General features: G+C 51.0%; 1 protein-coding gene across 1 annotated transcript in view; it reads right to left on the reverse strand.

Annotated features, from left to right (window-relative positions):
• The window catches only part of LOC114585186 (putative FXYD domain-containing ion transport regulator 8), a 39580-nt gene extending 28439 nt beyond the window's left edge, over positions 1–11141 (reverse strand). The window contains exon 1 of the mRNA XM_077919805.1: positions 10782–11141. The gene's annotated coding sequence lies outside the window, so the exon portion shown is untranslated. The remainder of the gene's footprint in view (positions 1–10781) is intronic.
• Between the last annotated feature and the right edge of the window lie 918 nt (positions 11142–12059).

Here is a 12059-nt window from a genome sequence, read left to right on the forward strand (position 1 = left end):
GCTGTAGGCGTCACTTTTCCTTCCTATCTGATTTTTCAGGGTGTAGAAGAAGGCAAGGCAAAAATGGAGGCCTGCTCTCTGTCCACAGATTATGTGAACCCCGGTTAAAAAGAAGCATCCAGGTGGCAAGGGTCCGGCTTTCCCCAAATACAAACACCAACACGCAACCCCAAGGAACAGACAGACTTTTGGCAGTTCGTCTGTCACAGATCTCCCCCAAACCAACCCCTTTAGAGAAGAGTTTCTCTGCCTCAAGCACATTGCGCCCTTTTCTTCATCCGCCCCTTAAAACAGGCAGAGCCCAAACCCTGCATTTTCTGCACCCTAAGAAGAGTGGAAATTCATCTCTGCAGCTCAGCAAAGGAGAGAATGTCAATGTTGCCCATCGTCTTCCCGAAGCCACCCAGCCCCTGCTAACATCACAGCTTCCTGTTCTTGTTAAGGGGCCTGGAGGCATCTACCAAAGATCAAACCTGGTTAAAATCATGGTACTGCCCTTGAGTCTTGCCTGCACAGCTTAGCTGCCTCAAGGGGGAAAGGGGGGTGCATGTGTGAACACAGGCAGGGATGTCACTTTGCTTCAACATCAATCAGGCTTCTAGTGTGAGGGAGGTTTTTTCAGTCTTCTGCTCCAGAGATTCTGAACCCGGCCTGCACTGTGCCTGACAAGTGCTTCCCGCCACATGAATGCATTCCTGGCAGGTGGAGTGAGAGAGAAAGACAGAAAGAGAGAGACCCCTTGGCTTGCGGTCAAGCCCGGCTGCAGGAGCAGTGGTGTGGGGGAAAGCACAACACCGCAACCACCAGTGCAAATGCCATAAAGAAAAGGAGCAGCAGTGGTTTGCAATAAGGTGTGGGTGGCACTGTGGTCTAAACCACTGAGCCTCTTGGGCTTGCTGATTGGAAGGTTGGCGGTTCGAATCCCTGCAGCAGAGAAAGCTCCTGTTGCTCTGTCCCAGCTCCTGCCAACCTGGCAATTCGAAAGCACGCCAATGCAAGTAGATAAAGAGGTACCACTGTGGCAGGAAGGTAAACCGCGTTTCCGTGCACTCTGGTTTCCGTCACCGTGTTCCATTGCACCAGAAGTGGTTTAGTCATGCTGGCCACATGACCTGGAAAGCTGTCTGTGGACAAACGCCAGTTCCCTCAGCCTGAAAGCGAGATGAGCGCCACAACCCCATAGTCGCCTTTGACTGGACTTAACAGTCCAAGGGTCCTTTACCTTTTTACCTTTTTTTAGTGCTACAAGGAAGAAATAAGAACAAAACACCTTGGATGATAATTCAGAGTGGAAAAGTCACAGGCACCACCAGAAACATCTGTGCTGGTTTGTTGTCCATTCTGCACAGAAGGACTGGCACTAAAATATTGGATGCTGGCTTTTAGGGGGCATTTTGCCATCCCAGTTTTGACTTGACAGGCTTGAAGGCTGCAGAAAGCCCCCTGTTCCCACCTGTCAAGAGCCTCAGGCTCCTCCTCCCAGGATCGGCCTTTCCATGAGGCAGACTAAAGCTGCTGCCTCAGGTGGTAGAATCCAAGGGGCACCTCCATGGGAGCAACCTCCCACCATCGCTGGAGAAGCCAAGAGTAGCAGCTGTGGTAGCTTCAAGAGTCCCGCAAAATCAGGAGGCACCACCTCATTTTGCCTCAGGTGGTGAGATGGGACAGGCCACCCTTACCTCCTTCCCTCCCACTACCCTAAGGGATCATGTCCTAACCTATCCTGGAACAATTGCCAGATCCATTTGGAGATGCTTCTCCTGGGCATGGAGGGGGTTCAGCTCATCAGACTGAAGTGCACATCGCAAGACAGAACGTGGCCCCCAAAAGCATAGCTTGGCCCATTACCCACCACTAAGTACAGTGGTAAAGGTAAAGGGACCCCTGACCATTAGGTCCAGTCATGGCCAACTCTGGGGTTGCGGCGCTCATCTCACTTTATTGGCCGAGGGAGCCGACGTACAGCTTCCGGGTCATGTGGCCAGCATGACTAAGCCGCTTCTGGCAAACCAGAGCAGCGTATGGAAACGCTGTTTACCTTCCCACCGGAGCAGTACCTATTTATCTACTTGCACTTTGACATGCTTTCTAATTTAATTTTTTAATTATTATTATTAAAGATTTCTTGTTTTACAGAAGTATGTGTAATGTCTCTTGACGTGCTTTTGAACTGCTAGGTTGGCAGGAGCAGGGACCGTGCAACGGGAGCTCACCCTGTTGCGGGGATTCAAACCGCCAACCTTCTGATCGGCAAGTCCTAGGCTCTGTGTTTTAACCCACAGCACCACCCGCCGTACCTCGGGTTAAGAACTTAATTCGTTCCGGAGGTCCGTTCTTAACCTGAAACTGTTCTTAACCTGAAGCACCACTTTAGCTAAAGGGGCCTTGTGCTGCCGCTGCGCCGCCACCGCGCAATTTCTGTTCTCATCCTGAAGCAAAGTTCTTAACCCGAGGTACTATTTCTGGGTTAGCGGAGTCTGTAACCTGAAGCGTCTGTAACCCGAGGTGCCACTGTATCTCAGATGTGACTTTTGCAAGGCTTAGTTGCCTTTGTGGGGGAAACAACCTTGGAAGAAAGCACACAGGTGGCCCTTCATCAGAGGGTGGGTGGAGCTCTGGGTCTTTTGCACTATTCCCCAGATCTCTTACGCCATCCTCACCTCACTTTTTAAGCTTTAAAAATTATTTGACCTTGCTTACATAGGGTGCTCTCTGAAAGAAGAAGAAGAAGAGGAGGAGGAGGAGGAGGAGGAGGAGGAGGAGGAGGAGTTTGGATTTGATATCCCGCCTTTCACTCCCCTTCAGGAGTCTCAAAGCGGCTAACAATCTCCTTTCCCTTCCTCCCCCGCAACAAACACTCTGTGAGGTGAGTGGGGCTGAGAGACTTCAAAGAAGTGTGACTGGCCCAAGGTCACCCAGCAGTTGCACGTGGAGGAGCGGAGATGCGAACCCGGTTACCCAGACTACGTGACTACCGCTCTTAACCACTACACCACACTGGCTCTCTAATTTACATGTAGACATGACCTAATTTACATGTAGACATGCAAATTAGCATATGCAGATTTCATGCAGATTTTAATCATAGGCTTGTGCCTCAAGTCTTTTAAGGGCCTAGCAACAGCCCTGGAGCCTAGAAGATTCTCTTGCTTGCTTGAGCAGAGAGGAGGTTCCTTATTATTGTGGTTTTTTCCTCCGCCTGATTATCTAAATATGTAAGCCTGCCTTTGTAAACAAAAGCTCCAGCTAGCACAAAATGTTGCTGCTTGCCTGTTGACAGCTTGAGTCAGTGTAGTCGTCTCTCCCTCTCATGCAAAGCTCAGCTGCTGAGCGCCAACAGGACCATAGCCAAGGGGTGTAAACCCCAAATGTTTACAGAGGTACAAAAAATCTATAGGAAAAACGACCAAAGGAGCAACCTGCCTCTACAACAACAAATAGTGAGGACTGAACACGGTCAGTGGTGGACAAAGAATGTCTCTTGGGGCCAAGGCAGGGTGTGTGGGAGAGTGGAATGGAGCTCCTTGAAAGGGGGGTGGCTGGCTGGCTGACTGACACACTGAACTGAAACACTCCACAATTCATGGGAGGTCTCAGTTGTACCACCTCTTTTATTTTAAAGCAGCTGCAGCAGCTATTCATTCGTTTCTGGGCTCAGTTCCAGAGGCTGTTTTTGACACTTGAGACATTAACAGCCTTGGACGAGGATCCAGATATCAGGGAGAACATCACTAGCTGCCTCCTCCCACACAAACTTCCCCAGAATGACGACTGCATTCCTGAACTTATAAGGAGCAAGCCCTGTTGAACACAGGGGGACTTGCTTCCGAGTAATCAGATTGCACGGTAAACCCTACAGACAAAAGAACGATGCTTCCGATTCCACTTTGCACAGAAACCACATTTGCCTCTGCAAGCAGCAGGCCTTTTTAGTTAAATCCCCAACATTGTGGAACACCCTCCTGCAGGAAGTGCTTGTGAACCCCTGTCATCTCTCCATAGGTTTGCTAAGACTTCTTCAAAAGGCCTTGATTCGGCTTCTCTGTTGTAATTTTTGTAGCAGACAGAGGTGCCGAGGCAGCAAAAAGATATGGGCAGGGGAAACGTCTTAACACTTACAGTCCCCCTATCCTATCATCATCAGTGCCACCCGGTTTGTGATTAACTGTGGTCGGTGGTGAGGGTGAAGTTTGGAGTCATTGTAAGACCAACTACCATTTTAGGCAGTGGGTGAAATTTTTCACTTTGGGGGACAGGAGCAGAGAAGCATCCCTATTTTGTTGTTGTTTTGATGCATCTATGATTGTGGGAGAGTCTAGTCCCCAGGTTTGAGATTGGGGGGGCGGACATAAGAAAGCATACCACATTCTCTTAGAATTCCTGAAAGCAGAAGCCATGGGTGCTGTTTTCAGTCAAGCATATGAAATTCAAAAGACCTTCTCTTCAAGGTAAGGAAAGCACCAGGGGAAAGAAGCAAACATCTCAGCCTCTGAAGGTCAAGCGTTATGAACACTGCAAGATGAATAATGTTCAACTTACATTACTGTGGACCAGAAGCTCCCAAATCATTGCAAGTTCTGGGGTCTGGTCCCTAGCTCCAGGAGATGCTATCCTGTAGATTAAGATCATCCTCACCAGGATAATTGTCTGAGCTCAGTTAGGAGATCCGTTTGATTCCCACTAGCTTCTTGATTGCTGCAATTTTCTCATTTCTCAAAATATATGTTTATAACTCTGCCTACCAACCAAACCCACTCTCGGCCCAATAAATTCTAGCCTTTACTTCTAGGCAGTCCTGGATATTTGAGTCTGCACATAAATTGTCTTCCTTGATGTATTCATCTGCACTCAGAAATCAATGTTCAAAATAAAAGACAGGTTTTATGCATTTAAAATCTAATTACCATCTAATTAGAGCATGGCACAAATTGAAGCCAAACAAGACAGTATATGCAGATGTACACTGACATTATTCTGATAATTTACAGAGGGTTTGCTGTTGCAGCAAGAACATTAAAGGGCTTGTCTGCACCACAATTTACTGTGTGCTTGAATTCCCATTTAATTTGTGTAGTCAACATGATGTTACCCTCAAACCACACCAACCTTGATGTTTTCCTGCTGTAAATTCAAGTTTACCCAATATGAGGATAATCAGATAAATTGGGGAAAATCATGCTCCAAACTGTTCCACTCAGGGTCGCAGATGATTTGCTTCAGTGTTTTTGGGTGGATGGATCAATTGTCAGTTTCTGCTGCTTCCTTTTCCATGCCTACCACTTCCACAACACTTTCATTTCTTTTCTGGATGTATTTGTAACTATGTACGGTGTAGTGTACTCTTAAATAGAGGGGTGGTGGTTGCTTTTGATCCCTCAGATTTGCACAAAACCAGAAAACTGTACAAGCAAACCACATTCAAAAATTCTACACTATATATATTGGGCAGCAATCTGAAATACACACACACACACACACACACACACACACACACACACACACACATATATATATATATATATATATATATATATATATATAATTGCTTTCATTTCTTTTCCAGCATGCTAGCAAGGCCAGGCGAGAGCTTAGCCTGTTTGTTTGTTTGTTTGTTTGTTTGTTTGTTTGTTTGTTTGTTTGTGATTGGACTGGCTGGATGCAGAGGAATGGAGGGAGGCACCAACTTGGGAACCCCCCAGGGGAATCCCCAGGGGAAGAAAGCTCAGAGCCAGGGGATTGGCGGTGGGACAATGATGAGTGGTCAGAGGGAGAAGACTGCGAGGAGGAAGCGTTGAAAGCTGAAGAGGTAACAGGGCTCAGGAAGAGGCTGGGGCAAAAAGCAGTCCAGATTCTAAGGCAGGAGAGGAATGGGGGCCAGGAGACAGAGGTGAGGCAGGCTGCTGAAGAATCCAGGAAGTCTCTCCCTCCAGCTCCCCTCCTCCCTGGTCTCCCAGAAAATGTAGAGGAATGAAGAGGCAGAGCAACGAGAGACTAGACAAAGGAGCCTGAGATTGCTTGGGAAGGACCCAAAGGAAAAGGAGTCTTAGGGAGCAGTGGAAATAAGAGGATCTTTCGTCCTCACAATTGCTTCATAGGGCCAAGACCCAGTGGAGGAGCATATGCCCGTGCTGCCCAGGTGTGGTCCCGAGGGGGGCATGGCGCGAAAGGTACCCTCCCAGGTGTGGGATAGCCGCACAGGTGCCTGGAGCAGCATGTGCACCCTGCAGCTGGGGGCGGAGCAAGCCTCCCATGGCGGACATTCGGCACGCCGCCCACCTGCGACTCCCAAGCCTCCCCCAAGCTGTCAAAACAAAGGGGGAAGGGGGGAATGCCACTGGCAGAGCAGTGCAGATCCTTCCCTTACCCCAATGGCTTGGGAGTCGCAGGCAGGCAGGTGGCACGCCAAATGTCACCCCCCCCCCTCATTGAGGGCACCCGGGGCAGTCTGCTCCCACCACACCCCCTTTCTACGCCCCTGCCAAGACCTACTGGGAAGAGTTGCTGTGATCACTAGGCCTGTACCGTTTTGGTTTCTTTGAGTAAAGAGTTAACTTCACTGACACATTGCTAACTTGCTCCTGATTTTGTGTGTGTGTGTGTGTGTGTGTGTGTGTGTGTGTGTTTATTCTTATCTGCACAAAACAAGAAAACCACACAAGCAAATTTACAATTGCCTGACCGTATACTTTTGCACACTCCTTGTGTGAGTAGGGTAGGCACGCAGGTCAGCTACCTGTGCACATGCCCTGTCAGTACTTAACTAGCATAACAGAGTCAACAAATTAGAAGGCAAGGACAAACACAGAAGGGAACACCTACTGGTGTGGACTGAAGTTGCTTCTCATGTACACATCCAAATGCATGTGGATGTGAACTACTTCAGTCTAATTAGAATGGGGGAAAGCAGATTAACAGCAAAATTATGCTCCAATGCGGACAAGTCCAAAGCATCTTAAAGCAGGGGCAGGGAACATCTGCGGCTGGTCTCCAGATGTTGTTGGACTCCAACTACCATCAGCCTCAGACAGCATGGTCAATGGTCAAGGAAGGATGGTGGGGTCTGTAGTCCAGCGACACCTGTAGAGCACCGGTTCTTAAAGACTCACAAATGTTATTATGCATAGGCTTTCATAGACTAAAGTCCACTTCATTGGAAACATAAAGTGGTATTCTTCAGCTGAAGAAATGCACAGGCATATGGGGACAGACAACTAAATCATAAATTTACTCCGCATTCTCAGGGTGATTATTTTATCATGTATCACAGCTGTGGTCAAGGATCACTGTACTTATTTTGCATTCCTGCAAGTTATAAATGCATGGCTATTAAGTACATTTTGCATTACATTTCCTCTGACCCCCACCCTCCAGTTGTGTATATTCCTGTACCTGAGGATTATGCCTCATGCATCTGCTGAAGTGGAGACTACAGTTTGGCTGTAAGCAATGTATCACATTCTGTTTCGAAAATGGTAAAACTGTTTTCATATATTCCATAATTTTTTGCATAAGCAGTGTAAGGATTTCATTTAATTCAAAGTCAGCTTGTTTTAGCAATTGTATCGAGCAATCAGCATCTAATATTTTGCTTATGAAGTGTCTGAACTAGGAACTAGGAATAGAAAACTTGATTTAAATCAGTTTTTGTACTCTGCCAGCTCAAGCTCGCTTCCAACACACTTTCTGTGTTCTTGTGTCATGTGTTTAATGTCTCCTCCTAACAGCTGCTCTGAAAGTTTTTCTTTCCTGTTCCCCAAAATTGGGATGTGGCCTGAAGGAACATGATGGAACAACCTTGCTGAAGCTAAGCATACATACATACTTAGTTGGTCTCTAGAGTGCTACTGGACAATTTTTTAATTTTTAAAATTTATTTCAACATCACAGAAGGGGTGGTCTACAGCAGAATCCTGTCTGGCAGGAAACCTGTTAATGGCTTTACCTGGACAGTCTGGCTTTACCTGGACATTCTTTTCTGATGATAAACACTTAATTCCTGAGTCCAGGTCACAGGCTCACCCTATTCATACCCAAATGTGCCCTTAAGGCAGGATTTGTGAGCACAGAGACAATGGGGAGGCTTTTCCCATTTCCATTCAAACTGCAGGGGAATATTTGAGGTCACTGAAAGAGTCAAAATGGCTTATAACACTTTCAACTGAGCATGCCCAAAAATCTCAGATGTGTATTCCAGTAAATTGAAGCTAGAGTGCAGTAGTTCTGCATCTACGCCAGAAGAGCTGGCTGGATCAGGTCAATTGTCCATCTAGTCTACTATCCTCTTCTCAAAGTAGTCAACCAGGTTGACTACTTCAGGGAAGCAGGCAAACAGGACACAACCACAAGAACACTTTCCCCTCCTGCAGTTTCCAGTAACTGGTAGAAGAATTACTGCCTCTGACCATGGAAGACAGCACAGACACCATGTCTAGAAGCCATTGATAGCTTTGTCCTCCAGGAACTTATTCCTTCACATCATGCCCACATGCAAGCCAGCACAGACATACCGTATTTTTCCGTGTATAAGACTAGGGTTGTTTTTTTTACCAAAAAAATAGGTTTAAAATTGGGGCTCGTCTTATACACAGGTAGTGCTGAGGGGTGTTTTCTTAATTTGGAGTCCCCCAAAACAGGGGGCATCTTATACATGGGTTGTCTTATACACGGAAAAATATGGTGATTATTAGGATACAGATTTTAGAAAATCAGCGCTTCTGATTTCAAGGCCTCACATCTTTTAAAGATCTGATAACTCACAAATTGCTATCATCCATTTCACCCAGTCATTTAATTGCTTAATTGCAACGTGAGCCCCAGAAAGAAGACAAGCCTCCCTCTTCTCCACAAAATGGTGGCAACCATGACTCTCTCAGGGGCTCTTTCGGGGCATCTCCAGAGAGTGGCTCCCCCAGCAGCTAAAGCCCATCCCGGTCAGAGATCAGATGTGTCTCCATTGCAATGGCATTATCTCAGGCAGGCAGGCATCCACCTGGCCTCCCCCACCCCACAGCCCTTAACTCTGCCTTTTATTGCAGCCCGCCCCCCTCCATCGCCCTCTCTCTCTTCATTCAGCTGGTTTTTGTTTTCAAAAGCTAGGAGGGAGAAAGCTGAACCCCCTCCCTCTACCAGATGATGGAGGCCAGATGATGCCAAGGAGGGGCTGCCCGGAGGGCGCATGCGCACAGGGAGGGAATTGCGTGGAAGTCTCGAACCACTTTGAAAACATTTCTTCATGTTGCAAAAACCAGATCGGCCGCCCCTCCCTCGGCCCTCCTCCCACAGATCCCTCCCTCCTGCAAAATTGTGCCTGTATTTTGCAGAGGGACAACACCCCCCCCCCCCGAAAAAAGCACGAAACACCTCCCTCCTCTTCCTCCTCCACCTCCATCGTTTCTCTTCTCATGTTGTTCTAGATAAACAAGGTTTCTCCTCCATCTACCCCCCCACTCCCGCCCACCCCCGACCATAATGGCTTCCTGTAGTTCACGTTAAATCCCCTTCCAACCGCCCGAATCATCCCACAGTCAAGAAAAGTCGCCTCGCAAAGGGGAATGCAATGCGTTTGGAATGCAAGTCTGGATTTGTGTTTACCAGAGAAAAGAATGAGGAGAGAGGGACTGGGGGTGGGGGGAGCATAGATGGGGGGGGCGGAGGCGGACAATGCGCGAAATTGCAGGCTGTCAGATGGGATTCCATCCACGAGCAGGGAGGGAGCGGGGAGAATGTAGAGGTTGGCCGGGGCGGGCGGGCGGGGGGGGGGGGGAGAGCGACTAGTCAAGGCAAAACATCCTCCCAGACTTATGTGGGGAGATAACTGGTAACTAGGCAACCCACGGAAAGAAGAGCCGTGCTAGCAGGTGGTTGGCACGGCAACAGCAAGGCCAATCACAGCCGCGCAATGGACGGGTTTGCAAGACAGACAGACTGCGGGGCATGTGCAAGAAGAGCCACAGCGGTGCCAACAAGTGGGGCGTTGAAGGGGGGGGGAGGAGAGGGAGATGCAGCTGGGGAGGCGGGAGGGAGCGCCTGGCGAAGGTAGGGTGACGATGACACTGAGCTCCCGGGAACTCCCGCTGAGCACCCAAAGCAGGCATCGCAAGCCCCACCACGCAGCAGGAGGGCGCAGGGTGGGTGTGAGCGATGCCCGGGCGCCGGAGCAGAGTCTTGCCAAAGAAGCCGCCCTCTTGGCCCGTCTCTCTCCCGCCGTTAATGCTGGTCCTGAAGGGAGACACTCTGCGAATGCTCAGAGGCTGGCTCCTGGTTATTCCCTCTGTCTGTCCCTTTTATTTATTTTACAGATTTGATCCCCAAAATCCCAAGGGGTGATAAGGGGGCAACATATTTAGGAGCACATGCCGCCCCAGGTCGGATGCTTGTTCACTCAGGACAGTTTTGGCCTGGCGCGGACTGGGGGTGGGTGGGGTGTCCGTAAGTGGGAAGGCCCCGGGGTGCTATGCCCAGGAACGGGAGGGAGCTGGTGTACATTCGGAAGGGCTGCCGACGGGCAGAGGGCTCGAGCGGGACCCGTCCGGCTCCTCGGGGCAGAGACCCGTCGAGTGCGAGGGGAGGACGATTCGGGCGGGGCATCGGGGGAGGCATTTGCTCCCCGGTCACGTCTCCCGCGGCGCCTGGAAGCAGCCCGGCTGCGCTGGGCGGGGAGGGTCTTCCACGCTCGCGACGACGGAGCCCATCAGGCAGCCGTCGGCCGGGCCGGTGTCTCCTGGAGTGGGGGCCGAAAGGCTGCGCTACGTGGCTACCTTCCCGTCGGGGGCCCCGCTTACCGGGCAGGCGGCGCGAGGGCGAAGGCGGCTCTCGGGCGTCTGGCGGGGCGAGACGAGACTGGGCTGCAGGGGGGCCGGTCCGACGACGAAGGCGGCGATCGCAGGGCGAGGGCGGCGCGCGAGGCTGGCAGGCTGGGTTCGGGTGGCTCCTTTCCTTCGGGCGCTGCTGCGCTCAAGCCCGCGTCCCCTCGTGGCTGGCTGGGGCTGGGCGTGCCACGGGCTCGGGCATGGCTGGGCTCGGCTGAGAAAGAGGGAGGGAGGCGGGGGGGGGCGAGCTGCGCGGAGCCGGGGAGGCGGCGCTGGCAGACAGACGGAGGGAGGGAGAGCGAGCGAGCAGGGGCGAGCTGGGGGGTGGTCTCTCCGCCACCTGCACTGATGTCAGAGCGTGTTTCTGGACGCAGCCCCGAGACCGCCAGTCTCCGTTTTGGAGCGGCCAGCGACTGCACCGCCTGCCTGCCTGCCGCGGTCTCAACTAAGCTCAAGCAGACCCTCGACGCCATGCCAGCTGCCTGGCGGTGCTTAGGAGGAAGGCAAAGCGCTCTGCCCATGCTCAGCGGCGCCTTCACCGCGATTGCAACTACGGCCAGCCTTGGGAGGACTTGGGTTGTTCCACACTACTCTGGAAACGGCTCTCCCGCTGTGTCTCCCACCCCACCCCGGACCTCGACGTTTCATGAGAGTACCGCCGGTCCAGCGAGCTTACGTCGAGCACCAGAAGCCTTGCCGCGCGGACCCTGCCTTGCTCCCTCCCTCGTCCTGACTGGGGGGGGGGGGGCTACAGCGAGCCAGCAGCATCAAGTGGCGACTTGCCATTGCGTGTCTCTAACCGTCGGGAAAGCTGGTCAGCTCTAGAGGCGGGAGAAGAGTCTCCGGCAGGGCAGCCTAGTTTTCCGTCGGGGACAGAAGACAATGCGATTCTCCACCTCTTCCGCAAGGAGCAAGCAGTTGGCTTGGTTTGGCTGCCCAGCACACCACCATTAGCTATCTAAGGGGCTGCCTGTCTGGATAGAAGCCTCCTCCTCCTGGTCACTGGAGCAAGAAGAACAACAGGAGGCCCTGCCTTGTCCACTCCCTGCTATCCAGCTGTAGCAGCTTTCCAGGGACCGAGCAGGAACAGCAGGTGCTGAGCTTTGGCAGCTCAATATTGAAGCAATGCGTACCAATGTGGAAAATGCCTAGGTCCTTTGGGGGCTAGTACAACTGCTGCTGCATCAACTGGGCAAATGCCGAGCTGATTGGCTTCCCTGTTCCTGACCAGGCTCTTTCGAGATTTGCATT

This window comes from Podarcis muralis, chromosome 15 (genome assembly GCF_964188315.1).
Source record: "Podarcis muralis chromosome 15, rPodMur119.hap1.1, whole genome shotgun sequence".
NCBI classification, from domain to species: Eukaryota; Metazoa; Chordata; class Lepidosauria; order Squamata; family Lacertidae; genus Podarcis; species Podarcis muralis.